Source organism: Ambystoma mexicanum, chromosome 4q, assembly GCF_040938575.1.
Source record: "Ambystoma mexicanum isolate Mex_15411 chromosome 4q, UKY_AmexF1_1, whole genome shotgun sequence".
Lineage (NCBI taxonomy): Eukaryota > Metazoa > Chordata > Amphibia > Caudata > Ambystomatidae > Ambystoma > Ambystoma mexicanum.
This window is the reverse complement of record NC_090928.1, coordinates 1199233050-1199250376: the sequence shown is the minus strand read 5'-3', so window position 1 is coordinate 1199250376 and position 17327 is coordinate 1199233050.

The following is a 17327-nucleotide window of genomic DNA, read 5'->3' as shown; positions in this document are numbered from 1 at the left end:
CAGGGAAGATAAGGGCTACACCCCCACCAGAGCGGTTGGGCCTGGGCGCCGAGAGGATCTTGTAGCCCTCGTGTCAAAGCTGGTGACAGAGTTGGTCATAAACCATGTCTCAGTGAGACCGAGGACATCGAGGTCAAGTTCTTCAAGAAGGCGGAAGATATCAGAGGAATGTTTGATAGCGGAGCGGGGGTGTCCAGTTAAAGGATCGAATGCCAAAGTATCGAAAGTCAAAAGATCGACTCAAAAGAATCGAATACAAAGGGTCGAATTTTTTTTTTTTTAAATATATTTTTTTTTGGTTTCCGTTTTGGAAAATAAAAGTGGGTTTTACCACAAAAAAGGGCGTTTGTGGAGGGACCCCCCAAAAAAAAAAAATGAAAAAAAGACAAAAAAAAATTCGGCCCTTTTGTATCGATCCTTTTACCAGTTGATCCTTTATTTTCGATCCTTTAACCTACAACCCGGAGCGGGAGTTAAGAGTGGCAATGTGGAGAAGGTTGCCATCCTTGAAGGACTTCCGTGGAGGGGTACAGATCAGAGGTATGCCCTGCGGAAGTGTAGAAAGCACCTGGGAGGGGGCAGAGAGGGAGGGGGCAGAGAGGGAGGGGGAAGGCAAGGTAGCCAAGGTAAGGGGAGGGGGACAGCAGGAGAAGAAAGCAAGTTGATGAGGAGCGGAAAGCGTTTATCAAAGAGATGTTTACTGATGTCCTTATTGGATAGGAAGGAGGCCAGGAGGGCGTCCCAACGGGTGCCACCATTAATGGGTGAAGAGGAGAAAGGAGAGAGCACAGAGACCATACGAGGGGTCCATAGGTCTGGTGAAGGAACGACAAAGAGGATGTTGATGAGAGTTTCCTTGGAGGGGGCACTGGTGTAGGTGTCGGCGATAGGGAGGCCTGGGTTGGAGACCAGGATGTCCTTTTTAAACTTCTTCCTACCTGTCTTAGTGAGGAGAGCAGGATAATCAATAGAGAAGCAGTTAGAAAAGATAGGGGAGACAGAGAGCACCATAGAGGAGGTGGGAGAGGAGTGGGTGGGTCACAGGGGTAGACAGACAAGACAGCGAGAGGCAAGTGAGAAGAGCTATGGGTCAAGACGACGGCAATCAGGAAGCGAGCTCAGAGAAGCACAGGACATTATAGGACATGAGAGAAGACATACCTAAATTAGAGAAACCTAAAGAGGGAGAACAAGGCCTAGGTTTCGCAGTGCTATTTTAGTGGCGCAGATACAAACAAATTTAAAAACCAGTGGAAGCAAGCTAAATTTGAGAATCCTAAAGAGGGAGAAAAAGGCCTAGGTCTCACAGTGCACTTTTAGTGGTGCAGCTACAAGCAAATTTAAAACCAATGGAAGCCACCTAAATTTGAGGATCGTAAAGAGGGAGAAGAAGGCCTAGGTTTCACAGTGCAATTTTAGTGGTGCAGATAAAAGCAAATTTAAAACCAGTGGAAGCTACCTAAATTTGAGAATCCTAAAGAGGGAGAAAAAGGCCTAGGTTTCACAGTGCACTTTTAGAGGTGCAGCTACAAGCACATTTAAAACCAGTGGAAGCCACCTAAATTTGAGAATCCGAAAAAGGGAGAAAAAGGTCTAGGTTTCACAGTGCAATTTTAGTGGTGCAGGTACAAGCAAGTTCTTTAGGTCAACTTGTGAAGCATCTCCTTCTGTGTTCTGCGCTGCCCCACACCCTCTTCACTGTAGCTGACCTGCAATGACAGAGATACTTGAAGTCATACACATAAGGTAGTTGCGTAACTCCATTCCTATTAGTTCTGACGTTGGCTGGGCATCACTTCTAACTCTGGATGGAGGCATGAGGGGTGTCCTCATTCATCTCCCTGTCACTATTTCGTTGGGGTGAGATAGTGGTCTAAACCTGGTTGGTTCCTCCATGCATATAATGCCAGTGATAGGCAATGCAACCACCCTTTCATCAAGGTAAGCTTCAACTTTGCTATCCTTTCTCTAAGCAAGCCGTTGAGCCGTTTGCAGATCCCAGTCCCTTGTTGTTAATAAACCGAAGAAAAACATGTGCTTTATACCAAGAAACAAGCCAATCTGTTAAAAAGTCTGATTCACAAAATGAGGACCATTATCTGACCTTAATACTTCACATATTCCCCATCTAGGAAACACTTCCCACACTAAGAATTTTTCTGCACAGGTAGAGTCTGGGTGCGTACATGGACCAGCTTCAATCCATTGTGAAAGGGCCAAACTACTACAATCATCTATCAATACCCATTACATACTTGCATCATGTCGACATAATCGACATGCAGATGCTGGAAAGGGCCAGGAGGACTCGGAATAACTCCCCTAACTGTGCACAGTGCGTGCCCTGTGTGTTTTGGCAAACGATGCAATTTACTACAAACAATACAACATGTTCTAACAAATTTGGTACAAACCATTCCTTTGCTATAGTGGCAGTGAGGTTTTCTCTCTTTGTGTGCACACGGTAGTGTAGCTGTTCCAATGCCACCCTTAATAAGGCTATTGGCATCACCAGTTTACCAGTGCTGTCTTGTCACCACAATGCTTAAGAGGGGTTTCAAGAACAACCTCTTCACGTCCACAAATCATTCTCTTTTTGAGGTGCTTTTCCTTGAATCTCTATTAATTGTGTCTTCAAAAGATTACTATATGGGTCAGACACACTCATCATCACCACAATTTTTTCATTCACATTAGGAGTATCTAAAGACATTGGGCCTCATTACAAGTTTGCCGGTCTGGGAACTACGGTACCAGTAAGCTTGCCGGTACAGTAGTTCCCGGACCAGCAAACTATAAGTTATGCTCACGGGTTACTTTCTGCCCACCAGACTTGACCTGGCGGGCAGAGCGGCACCCGTGAGCACATCATGTCGGATGCACCGGCACCGTTCATAACAGTGCCGGTGCACCCGGCTTCCCCATTCCCATTGAGACCTATGAGGCTCTATGGGAATGGTGAAGAATTTTTCCCGGCACTCAGGAATGGGCAAATACCGCGTCCGGCATGGCCGTAATGACCTGGTAATTGACCTTTTATGGGCACCGTAAAAAATACAATACCGGTGGGCGCCGTGCGTGTATTACAGGCACAGCTACCACCAGCCTCCTAATGAGGCCCATTATATCTTCTAAACATGCAGCTTTCTTGGCTTCATCGTCTGCTCCCTGATTTCCAAGTCAGATCAAATCTGCTCTTTTAGTATGAGCTGCGCATGTAACGACTGCAATGGCTACTGGGAGTTCTAGTGCCCTGATAAGCATGTCCAATGAAGCAGCGTGTTGCACTGGAGTGCAATCGGATCGGAGGTAGCCCCTCTTTTTGCAGCATGCTAATCCTGCGTGCACTGTCCATGTCACATCGGCGGAGTCACTGTACACTGTTACTTCCCGGTTTGCATGATTCTCAAGCACGACTATCAGCGCCACTAATTCTACACCTGTGCCGAATAGTGAGACGGTAGCCATGCACTTACGAATATCTGAAAGACCCAAATGGCTGTGAGTTTTACCACAGAGGCACCTGCGTATCTCTGCCTATTATCTTGTTCAATCCTTGAAGAACCATCAATAAAAACAATTTCTCCCCCTGTCAAGGCATTTTCTTTTATCCTAGGGATCTCATCATAGAACTATTCATAGTTTGAACAGTCGTGCGCATGCTCATTCTCTGCCAATGGTTCAGCAAGAAACTTGGCAGGATTCACTATTCTGCATCAGACTATTTTGATTGCTTTCTTTGGTTTGTCTACTTCATAGGCAGAAGCGCTTTGGGAAGTCAATGTTACTTTTGGGTTTTCCAAGATAGCAAAAAATGCATGCACAACAAACAATGTCACAGAGCATCCCATCTCTATACTATTCTCTATGGCGAATACGGCGGTCACCAAAGATTGTTCACATGGAAAATGACCCTTGATTGCTTAAAATCCCACTGTAATATGCAAGGGGCTTGTAACCCAAATGAAGTTCTCTGTGTGAGGACTGCCGTAATAACGATACCATCCATATGCGAAAATAAAAAGAATTCCTCAGCATAATTAGGAATCCCTAAAACTGGAGCTGTACAAATTGCCTTCTTCAATTCCTCAAATCTTTCTTCCATCTCCTCATTCCAGACAATTTCCTCTGCTTTCTTTAGAGCTTGTAACAAAGTCTTTGTATATGAACTATAATCAAAGACCAATGCTCTGACATAGATACATAGTCCTAGAAATCTTTGCATGTGCTTTATTGTGTGTGGCTTTGTGGTTTTCAAAATGGCCTCAGCTCTCTGAGGAGTAACCTTTTTTCCTTCATGCGAAATCAGCTGACCTATGTACAATACCGCCTGTTAATAATACTGTAACTTCTCCTTGTCATCCTGATATACTTTGTCAGTAAGTGTAATCATCAGCTGAACAGAATCACGCCTGCACCCTTCCTCTGAAGTGCTGCAAACTAAAATATTATCTACATATTGCATCTGGAGGACCCTATTGAAAATCGATGGAGACTCACAATACCCTTGAGGTAATCTTGTGCTTTTTAACTTAGTTTGTCTGAATGTTAATGAAGTCAGATTCTGTGAGTCTTTGTGCAAGGGGATTGAGAAAAACACATTTTTCAAATCAATCACAGTAAAATATCATAGTTTAACCGGTATATTACACCAGATTGTAGCCGGATTAGGAACTAGAGGGAACTCGGCCTCTACAATCTCGTTTATCGGTCTTAAATCTTGAATTAGTCTCCATGACCCCCCCTTAGATTTCTTCATAGGGTACACTTATGTACTACACAGTGATTCTGACGTCACCAAGATGCCCTGATCCATCATGGTGCAAATCGTCATAAAAATACCTTCACCTACCTCACGAGACATAGGATACCGTTGTGCCTGAGGGAAAATTGCTCCTGGTTTCAATTTAATCTTCATCGCTCTAACCCCGTTCAATAGGCCTATGTCATAAGGGCCTGTAGTTCATAATGAGACTGGCACTTTTGCCATTTCTTCCTCAAAATATTCAGGACGCTTTTCTCAAATGTTACTTCATCATCTGATGGATGATCCCTAAACATGTCCTCATCAGTGACATCAGTCAATCTGTAACCTTCCCCAATGGCGATCACTGTGCACCATCATCAGCCATCATGATCATTCCCATCAAGCAACGCCATTTCTCCTCGCACTATGGCTGCTTGTAATTGAGGAAAGATTCACCCTTCATCTTCATCCATAGATATCTTTTGCCTGAATACAAACTCATCAGGAATTCTCATAGTTCTGCCTGCCAAGCCTGGCAGCCACGTCAACAGGATGCGTACCCCATAATGAAACACATCAGGTTCTAATGGGATAGCTCTCATGGTCATTTGTCCTGCAAATGCCATAATAAATTGATTCATGTTTAAATAATGCATTCCTGGTGTTGAACACACTATACATTTATCAGTAAACGACATTGTCATATTCAACTTAGTCATCAAATCTCGACCTAATATATTGACAGGTGTCTGCCTTGAACACAGAAGTGGCACCGGCATGTCACATTCTCCTACAGAGAATCGTAAGTCTTCAGTAAAAGGAACTCTGCTATACAAGAACGTGTTGCATCCATGTCTACTAAAACAATAAACTTTTGCCTCCCATACTGACGTCTGCCCTGGGTTCCTCGTGAGGATTTGGTGTCACAGATAGTATTGAACACATCGAGACTCCCAGTGAGCTGTCCTATTGTGGATACAGCCTCATTCCGTTACCTGTGAAAGGATTCACTCCATCAACAGTAACACCCCTATTCTAGGAGTCATTAACTGTCCCGTGCTTGTGCTTTGCTGAATCTGCATAGGTGAATGCTGTTACTGCCCTTGTGGTGGATTTACTGCTATTTGCTGTGGTTGCAAACCTTGCTGCATTCTCGACGCTTGTGCCTGTTGCACTGTTTGATTCTGAGCAAACCCATCTCCACTCTGCACAAATCCTTGACTTCTACACGTATGACAGTGCCCTGTCATCCCACATAACCGACATACAGGAGGTGATCTCCCCATCTGTCCTCCCTTCATGACTTGATTATCATTCTGCATATTCTGAAACCCACCTTGATTATTCTGAAAGTTTCCCTGATTGTTTTGCCAATTCCCTTGATTACTCTGAAAGCCTCTTCCTCTTAATCCTCCCCTTCATCGTGGAGCAAGTCCATTATTGCCCTGATTAAACTGCCTTTGATTATTTCCCTGTGGCATGTTTGTTACCTATTTTGAATTTGATCCGTCTCCACTAGTTATCATTGCTCCTTCAATGGCATACTTGGACAATTTTTTCTGTGCCAACTTTGCCTCTTCACCTTTCCTTACATTACCTTTCTTGCAATTCTTTTCCTGCAAGAGTCTGCAATAATGTGTGATAGTCAACTGGATCTCCGACCACGGTTTGGCCTCCATACCCACTAACTTCTGAAGCTGCTTCTGTGCCGGGTCTGGCAGCCCTTGGTATAGTATATGATAAAACACAGGTATAGATTTTCCCCAAGATTCGCATGTCTCCAAGCTCCACTTTTCTTGAAAATTCTGGATGTAACCAAGCGGGTCTTCCCCTTCCTGCATCGTTTTCGGTATTATAGCTCCCATATCGGATGTGTCTAGATACAGTACTCTAAGCGCTTTCCAGACTGCCGCTCTGCAATTATTAAACGGTGCTCACCATCACGATCAGTGTTAACCGTCATAACACCAGAATAGCCTGCTCTGGACCAAACGTCATCAGCTCGATCTCTCTAAGAATGCCAATCAGGAGACCTATAAATTCCCCCATAGCCAATGTATTCCATCCTGTCATCTTTTCCAATTCATGTATCCACTTCCCAGTGCCAGAAGTTAGTCTCAGTAGTTTACACCTCAAATTATCCTTGTCCATCTGAGGCAAAGGTATATATTGCCGTCTAACTTCCCCTTTCTCTAGCAAGGGAAACTGCAAATGGGGCGTGGTCGAACGCCAAACAAGATGGCCGCCTAGCCCCGTTGCTCCATTCCACTTACAATTTATTGTGGACGTTCACCGCCTCTTTCTCCTACCTTAGGACCCATTCTAGGGTTGCTGGTCCTCGCCCAGGCTCCGACGCTGTTCCGCTTCTTTTTTTAGCCTCTCATACGCTGCGATGCTTCCTCACCGACTGCTGCTTCCTGATGTATCCACCTTCCATGTGGAGACATCCGGCGTCACATGTACTGCCTTCACAGCATAGCTGCCACTGGTGCTAGCACCATACTGCACTCATTAAAACAACAGTAGAATTCCTCGGGATATATCATTCCTCATTTTATTCTTAATACTCATAAAAGCAACATTAAGAATCAAACGCTTTACTGCAACTTTCTTTTGACGCACCATTTCTCCTTACGGAACCTTAAAACAGTAAAGTAGCACTGTCTTCAGCATTTCCTCTCAATATTTTATATATTCAAGAGAACTACATCTGTGTATTTATGTGCTTCTCCTCAGCTAATCAGGATTTTGTTTTATAACGCTGCAGCCTGTACTTACATTAGCATTTTAACACTACTGCTAAATGTATGGTGACACTTCTTAATGCAACAATTACCACCTTTTCTTCTGATACACTCTGATTAATCCTCAATATATCTAGACCACCTGAACTATCTCTTACCACTATGGAATATACCTGAACTATTTTATTGACCATTACTGAATACACCTGGATTATTTTTCTGTGCTGTCATGCTGTGGTTAATGTAAACCTATGCTGATTCTAATTCAATCATCTGAGAGTGGAAGCTTAAAGCTTTACTGCTAAGACACAGCTAATAGAGCTTCATGACTCATTCCCTTAGTTTACTCCTTATTATCCTTTGTCGTTTTTGTTTGATCTCCTTTATCAGGATCAAGACAGTTGACATAATATGGACATAAACATTGTAAACTACGGGAAATAACGCCACTTTGACCAATCACCAGAGTCTGATCTAAATTGAAAACATCATTTTGTGCCTCTCTGAAATCTACTCCTTACTTTTGTTGGAGGTGACTCCACTTACTTGCCGAACAGTGCCTTCAGCTGTCATATTTGTATCTTCACCTTCAATACATTCTTACCAATCTCAGTTTCTAACCTCAAGAGACCCAAAAGTGACTCACTACCTCCGCTCGGTATCTCTAATCCAGCAATTGAAACCATGTTATCAGAAATTATAGCATTTAAACCCTTCATTGAGATTACAAATCTAAAATTGCAACAATTAGATGATAGATGGAAGGGCTTCGAAAACAGAATGGATGAGGTGGAAAGAAGAGTTGGTCTTGTGGAAGATGTATCCCCCAAAGTGGCACAACCTGAGGGGTCCATCAAAGATCTTCTGAGGCAAAATGGAGATTTAGAAAACCGAAGCAGATGTAACAATCTTGGAATTTCAGGGCTTCCGGAGGGTTCTGAAGGAGCAAATACCATTGCTTTTCTACAGAAATGTCTACTAACCTTACTTCACTTATCCTCAGAAACAGAACTCAATATTCAACGTGCTCATAGAATTGGTCAATCATTGGTCTCCACCTCTCTGCATCCATCGTCCAGAACACTGATTTTCTACCTTCTTCAATACTCCCAAATTCAGCTTATCCTATGTGCTGCAAAATAACGTAAATCCCTCATTTGGAATGGTGATAAGATATTTATTACACAAGATGTGGCCAAAAGCACGGCCCAACGCAGGAACGTATTTTGTCCTTTCGTCCAGCCTTGAAGCAGCTCAATATTTGGTATGAGCTATACCATCCCTGCTCTTTTAAAGTCACACATGAAGGTCGGACCACCATGTTCGATGATCCAGCTGACCTAAGAGCTTTTATACGCTCTGATGGCATTGACACTTCTTCTCCTGCCAGTACCTCTAGTTCTTCCATTACATGAATAGGTTACCCTCTTTCATGATCTGTTATATTCCACTTAATGCCTTGATTATCATTTTGTCATATCCTGGTGGGACGGTTGTCGGTGCAGATTCCTTCTTCCACTCTGAGTCGCTCTTTCTCCTTTTGATGACTCAGCAGGCATCACCCAGCCCTGCAACCTTTTTCTCCCTTTTTTCCCCTGATCCTAGTCTACATATCTGTCTTTTATTCTGCTTTTCTAATAATCTTTCTATGACCAGACTCCCTACTCCCCTTCCTGATTGCTGATGTGCCTTCCTTTTTTGTCTTTCCCGATTATATGTTACTTTAATTACATCTCTATGGTACTGAATGTGGGTATCTACAATGGTTCTAGACTATATTACTACCATTATTGGAACATTTAAATGATTTTTAAATGTGTTCCATGGAACATCAAAGGTTGCAGTAACCCCATCAAAAGATGTAAGATCATTTCTCACCTTAACAAATTCAATCCATTAGTAGCATGTATACCAGAAACATATTTATCTGACAAAGAAGCATTGAAACTTAAATCCCTCTGGGTCAAAGAAATCATTTCTAGTCCGGCATTCGGTAAGACAAATGGAGTTGCCATTTTAATTAGTAAGAAGCTACCCTTCAAAATCATAGATCAGGGTGCTGATATCAGTGGAAGATGGGTTTGGGTTAAGCTCTTGGTCGAATCTACACACGTTTCTTTTCTGAACATCTATGGTCCTACTATACCTGATCCCAATTTCTGGGTCACCATTAAACAAATGATACTTAAAAATAACTTCACTAATTTAATTATGTGTGGGGATGTCAATCAGGTCCTTGGCCCTTTCTGGATAGGAAATGCAGTTGTATGTTTAAAACTACAAACTCTCACAAAGCTTTTCTGGGAGGCTCAGCTGAAACAGGCCTTATAGACACCTGGAGGCTATCCCACCCCACTCAACTTGCCTAAACTTTTGATTCACCCCAACATAACACTCTCTCACGCCTTGATTATATTGTTTCTACCAAACCCCTTACAGATTCCATTGTTGACTCTAAGATAGCTAACATAATAATATCAGATCATGCCCCTGTATGTACCTCCTTCAGTCTTTCAGATGTGCACAAATCTTCATCTTGTTGGAAACTTAACAACTTTCTATTACAGGATCCACAATTTATTCTTTCTGTTAAATCATTTACTTAACAGTTCTTTGTAGATAATCTAGACAGCCATACATCTGCCGTGAACAATTGTGATGCTTTCAAGGCAACCCTTAGAGGTCACATTATGGCTTTCTCAGGGAAAAAGAAGACGCTGCGCAAAAAAACCATTTGGATGACCTCTATTCCCAGCTTACTATAGCTGAGCAACATTATTATCATAATTCTAACTCAAATAGTCTCCATAATGTTATGTCCTTACGCTTCCAAATCAACAACGAGATCACTGACCTATCTGCAGGGACCATTCTTAAATATAAAACAAAAATCTACCAAACATCCAATAAAGCCGGTAAAGCACTAGCCTCTTACCTGAAAACAAAAAAAGAAAAATGTTTTATTTCTCATATAAAAGATGCATCTGGCTCCTCACATCATCATCCTGATGATATTCTAAACTGGTTTAAAAAGTTTTATGCTGATTTATACACTCCTGAGAATTCTATTCCCCAGAATAATGATGGAACTACTCCTAGAACATGCTGATAGAGCACATGGGAGATTAGTACTACAGATAGATCAACTAAAAAATGACATCGAATCCAATAAATCGCCCACGGCAACTAAAGAAAAAAACTACAAAATCATGTACGAAATATTGCAAAATCACCAAGATGAAGTCAAAATCAGAAAATGCAGAAAATTTGCAAGGGATGAACGAGATTACCAAGACAATAGAGTCTTCACCTTCCAACCAAAGTTTGACAATATACAAGGAAATAACTCCAAAGGAAGTTCCCCAGCCAGCTCTCCAGGAATATCGGACGCAGACAGTGAACCAGAACAAGAAACTAAAGAGAATGGAGACTGTGACCAGGCACCCGATACGCCACAAGCAGAGACCGAAAGGTCAACACCCCACATAGAGAAGGAAGGGGCTGCATCAAGATTGTCCAGACAACATGAATTAAGCAGAAGCATTGGCTACATTTTCCTTGACGAGATCCAACGCTACAGGAACGGAACCCGAGTCCCACAACAGCAACAACAACAACAACAAAATAACAAACAAGTCAATTTTTTAGACCCTACCCGGGGAAATATCCCACCAAGATTAGAACCAAGAGAGGCAAGAGAGTGGGGACCAAGAAACGCCCAAGAAGAACAAGAAAGTGCTATCAGATTAACAAGATCCCAAACACAGCTACAGCAATGAACGCTAAGATAACATACTTAGTGACAAATCTCTCCAAACACATCCTCTCAGAACATGACTCAGAAATCTTGAACAAAGGTCTCTCTTTTGCTCCAGCAAAGCAAACCAACTATGTGAATGCCCAGATCGAACTATTCAAATACATCAGGAAACTCAAACTCAAGAAATTCTTCTCAAAACAAGTCAGGTGGAAACAACCCAAACCTATACCAGTACCACTGAGCACCTTAGATATGGAACATCTTGAATGTACCCACGTCCTAACAACCCTGGACCATTCACCCAAGAAGGAAACACAGACCATGCACCAGACCATGCAAGAACTGAATACTGAAGAAAGCAACTTGAAAATACCAGAAATGAAACCAAAATCCAAATTCACTCCCAACCTACAAGGGGACAATGCAATAGACATTTTCAGCCTGGCGGTCACAAGAGACCTCCAAGCATTACAGGACCGTATGAGAATGAACCATTCAAGAGGAGAAGATAGCATTACCAGTCAAGAACGACTTGCACTCAAGAGATTACAAGACAACCACCAAATCATAATCAAGGAAGCTGACAAGGGGGGCAACGTGGTCATAATGGACAGATCTGACTACGTAAAAATTTGACTACACCTGGTTGCTACGACACCATAAGTAAGAACCCAACGAAGGAAATCCTAACGGAAGCCAGCAGCCTACTGACCAAATGGCACAAGCGTGGACTTTTGTCAGATGATGAAATTAAATACCTACACCTATCACAACCTAGGATGCCGACGATCTATTTTGTGCCTAAATCCACAAGATATTTGACCCCATACCAGAAGGACGCCCAATACTGAGTGGGGTAGGATGGGTAACGGAACATTTGAACAAATACATCAACGACGTCCTGGCACCTGAGGTCCCAAAGATACCAACCTTCCTATGTGACACAATGCACACCCTACTAATTCTGCAGGATATCGTGTGGAACCAAGACTACACTCTGGTAACTCTGGATGTTAAAGCCCTTTACACATCCATAGACCACGGACTAGCCCTAAAGGCCATTGATTTTGCCTTCACAAAAGCATCAGCCTCATTCTGGTCACATTTGGAACTTACTAAAGAATTTCTGGAATTCTCACTGACCAATACTATCTTCCTATTTGACCAACAATACTAAAAGCAAACAAAATGCATAGCCATGGGTGAACAAGTACACGCCTTCACCAACTACTACTTCAACAAACTGATCCACACTTGGATGCAATACATTGATGACATTCTGATGATCTGGTGTGGTACACATGAAGAACTTGAGTCATTCAAACGCTATTTGAATGAGAATAATTTTGGGATTGAACTAACGGGGACCTCAAGTAAGGTGAGCATTGACTTCCTGGATATCACTATCACGCCAGCTGGCACAGAACTAATGACCTCAACTTATAGGAAACCGACAGAAGTCAACTCAGTCTTGCACGCATCCAGCTGCCACAAAAGATCTGTAATCAATGATATCCCCAAAGGTGAATTCCTTTGAGCAAAAAGGAACTGCAGGACCCGGCCATCATATGGAAACGAATGTGCAACCCTTAGCAGACGCTTTCATGAGAGAGGATACCCAGACCAATCAATACAAGCAGCCATAGCTATGGCCAACAGTAGAGAACGCAGCTCGCTTTTGACTCCCAAGGTACCCACCAGTAAACAGGTAACAAATGACAACCCCATAAGATACATTACCCAATTCTGCAGTGATAGCCATCAAGTACAGAAGATTCTGAAGAGTCATTGGCATATCTTATCAATAGATGAAGATATCAAGGCATGGATCCCAGACAAGCCAATCCTAACCTATACCAAGGTCAGAATACTCAAAAACATCCTCAGTCCAACATTCATGGCGCCTATTACAAAAACTGATGGCAACTGGCTCACCAGCAACAAACCAGTGGGCTTCTACAAGTGTGGACCTGCTCCATGTGCAAATTTGCTACAACGACCAAGACTTTGACTTTTAGTATCAGTGACACACATACAATCAGAGAATACATCAACTGTAGATCCAAATTTGTGGTGTATGCTATTAACTGTGTATGTAATCGCAAATATATTGGGAGTACTAAAAGAGAACTCAGAACAAGGATCAGGGAACATCTCAATTCCCTACATTCCCAGGACACTAGCTATCCACTGGCATTACACTGGCAGGAAGAACACCAGTGGGACAACAAGGAAGACATCACCTTCGTGGGACTGGAGAAAATATCAACCGACATAAGGGGCAGAGATAGAGAACTCCAACTGCGGCAGAAAGAAGCAAAGCTGATATGCAAATATCGCGCTGTTACTTTTGGATTAAATACTGACCATGATTTCCATGTTTTCCTGTAATCAGTCGTACATAAACCTGTGAGAGTTTCTGCCTACACATGCATTATGGACGCAATTGATGTAACTTCCTTCCATGTACCTATCGTGATCAGGCTCGTTCTGGGCAATTCCCCTATATTTTCCAATCTCACCCCTGTCACGTAAACCATGACAGTTTCCCAACCCGCGGGGTGGCCTCCTTAGACCAATCACACCGCTCGATGAACCAACCAATCCGTGCCATGCTCTTATAAATTCCCGAAAGTAGGGCTGATCCACAGCACACGGATTTCCGAGAACGCTTGCCCGCAACAAACTCGCCGGACCCGGGCCAACGGTAAGCCTCCCATCAGACGCCCCCCCATAGACGTCCCTCTTCGGCCTCGTGCCTAATTGCTACAACCTAGCACCCTTACCTCTCCCGCTTGAAATCTCTAACATCAGCCACTCGTCCATGGTTCCCATCCCTGCTGAGAACCCTATCTATCTACTTTTCAGATCGGCTATCCAGCCCCCCCTGGCGCCCTTATCTGGGAGGACCAGCTTACAGCATTTTGAAGTCCACCCCTTAACTCAATTGGGTAAGACTCTGCTTCTTCTACATTCCTTCAACAAGGCTGTCATACCAAATTCTTTTGGCCCTTGACTCAACTAATTGACTCTCCTTTTCCTTTGTCTCCCTTGGTACATTGTCTCTTACTCTGTCTCAATTTTACTTGAACTGTAACTATACATCTCGTCATGCCTAAATGTAACTATCAATTGTTATATGTTCTGCCCTGTTATTCACCCCATCACCACCACTCACAATCACGGGTTTTGCTAATTACCAATCTGTTGCCACAATGTGCTTCCTTTCCTCATTACTGAAACTATTTATTAAATACATGCATATTGAATGTATATGTCATAAATAACAATGGGTATCACTATGTCACTTCACGGTGCACATCACATCATCACTAAATCACAGCCTTGAAAAAGACTTAGGTTGAAACGCGCGTCGGCTGTGTAGCGAGTTACCATGTCAAAAACTTGTCATTCATTTCTACAATGATGTTTTCTTTGGTGCTAACTGTTAAAAAGTGACTCTCATACCTTCTTGAATGTACTTGTAAGGTTTATTCCAGCTTCTTATGACACCTTGACAAGCAGTTACAATAGTTCATAGTAAGTTGCATAAAGGACATTAACACTGGCAGCACATCACCCAGGCAGGGGGTTCACTCACACATTTCAACACTCAGACATCAACACTCCACATGACATCACAACATTCCTGCTCACACAGGCAAGACATATACAACACTAACTAACCAAAAATAAGCAAATTAATGACTATGACCTGACTGGACCATATAATTGATCAAATCGCTCAACAGCGACCATTGGACCACCATACCCTACCAGCGCCCAACTGATCCAGAGTTTGTCATCCCCACAATTCTCTCAAATAAATGGGAACCGCAGAGTTGGCTCCTTGACAAACCAGGATCCAGGCTGCTGGTCAGATTCGGAAACAAGAAAAGAGGAGGTGCACAGGAGAAAGGGAGTCCCGCCACGATTAACTCCATCCTTGCTAAAACCATAATAATATTACTTTGTTTCTTGATAACATAAACAGAACCTCATACCCTCAAGTAGATCGCTCCCACTTAGATAGTGATATCACCCTTCCAGAGATCACTAGAGCCATTAAAGGCTTGGGTAAACGTAAAGCCCCAGGTCCAGATGGTTTTACCACTGAATTTTTTGATAGTCTATCTCACTCCCTTAATCCCAAGCTTAAAAATGTATTCTCTTATTTTATATCCCAAAAATCTTTATCGGGTTCTTTCTCTGAAGCCCTACTTATACTGTTCCCCAAACCTGATAAGGACCTCACACTCCCCAGCAATTATCAGCCCATTTCCCTTATCAATGTTGAGAGTAACATTTTTGCAAAGATCCTTGCCAACAGAATTGAATCTTCACTTTCTGTTCTAATAAAATCAGACCAAGTGGGTTATGTAAAAGGACGCAACATTTCTTCCAACGCAAAACTACTTTTAGATGCCATGTATTTATCGGACAAGGATGAAATGGACAAGGAGGATTATGCAGCCATTGCTTTAGATGCAAAAAAAGCTTTTGACTGTGTCAACTGGGATTTTATGTTTCAGTCCTTACATTGACACGGTTCTGGTGATACATTTATTTCCCTTGTTAAATCACTCTACTCGTCCCCCAAATCCTCAATATGTATTAATGATCTATCTTCCTCCTTCTTCCCTCTCCTCAGAGGTACTCAACAAGGCTGTTTCCTCTCTCGAATCCTATACATTCTCTCATTAGAACGGCTATTAGAATTAATTAGATCCAATAAAAAAAATCCTGGAATTTCAGGAGGAGCATCTCATATTAAAATTCACCCTATGCTGATGACATCCTGATTTTTATAAAGAATCCCAAACTACACCTCCCTAACTTACTCAATGCATTACATTAATATGGCCAAGTATCTGATTATAAAATGAATAAAGACAAATCTGAAATCCTGCCTCTGAACTTTGTGCTCCTACAATTCATGATACTATGAAACTTAATACCCAATCTTTATTAGATAAACTTAGAGATCTAACCTCTAGATGGTCCTCCCTTTACCTCTCATGGTGGGGACGGCTTGACACAATTAAAATGATGCTTTCACCAATTGTTTCATATTATCTGCAACTCCTTTCTGTCCCTATATCTCCTTCCTTGTTTAAATCGATCTACTCTATCCTGCTTAATTTCCTCTGGGGTTCCGGGAAGAGTAAAAGGATTGCTTAAACCAAATTAAAAGCAGCCTATGATAAGGGTATGGTTAAGTTTCCTGATTTTAAATTATATCCCTCTGCCTTTCTCCTGAAAAAATCTCGATGTTGGTTCGCATGTCCCTGAGTAACAGACACTTCCACATGGTGTGCTTTAGAGAAACATTTGGGCCATCCCTTTGAAATTGCTGATCTTGTCTACATATTTAATCATTCCTCCTCGGCTATATCTGACCCCATTAAAGCCTCCATTTCAGCCCTACAGACCTTTCTCTTTCCACATACTAAAACCCCCAAAACATGTCTCTCCCCTTTACTATGGCACATCAAGAATATTGTCATTAGTAAAAGAGCTTTGAATCGGAAAGCCTGGTTTAAAAAGGGCATTAGATTTATACAACAAATCATAGATGGCACCTCTATTCTTTCTTTTAAACAATTTAAATACCTATTCTTCATTCCTAAAACTGATTTTAATTTCTATAAGAAATTAGTAAACTCTTGTTTTTATGCACTTCATACTTTTTCTAATGATATTCTCACTCCTGATGCCTTCAGACTACTGTAGCTAACCATGCTCTCCGATATCAAGGCTTCCAAATTTTACAGTATTCTCACCTCATACTTTAAGGTATTTTCTGTGTGTTTAAAATGAGAAAATGAATTTGATTACACTTTTGATGACCACACATGGTCCCTCCTTTTCTCTAAAATTAAAAACATATTTGTGTCAGCTAATATTCCGCAACATTTTTTGTACTTTATACATAGAGCATTTATCACACCAGTTAAATTATCAAAATCTAAGTTAGACAACAATGATAAATGTTGGTCATGTGGCTTTTCCCCAGCCTCACATGAACATATGTTTTTTAGCTGCTCCTTTACATTCAGGTTCTTGCAAGATACAT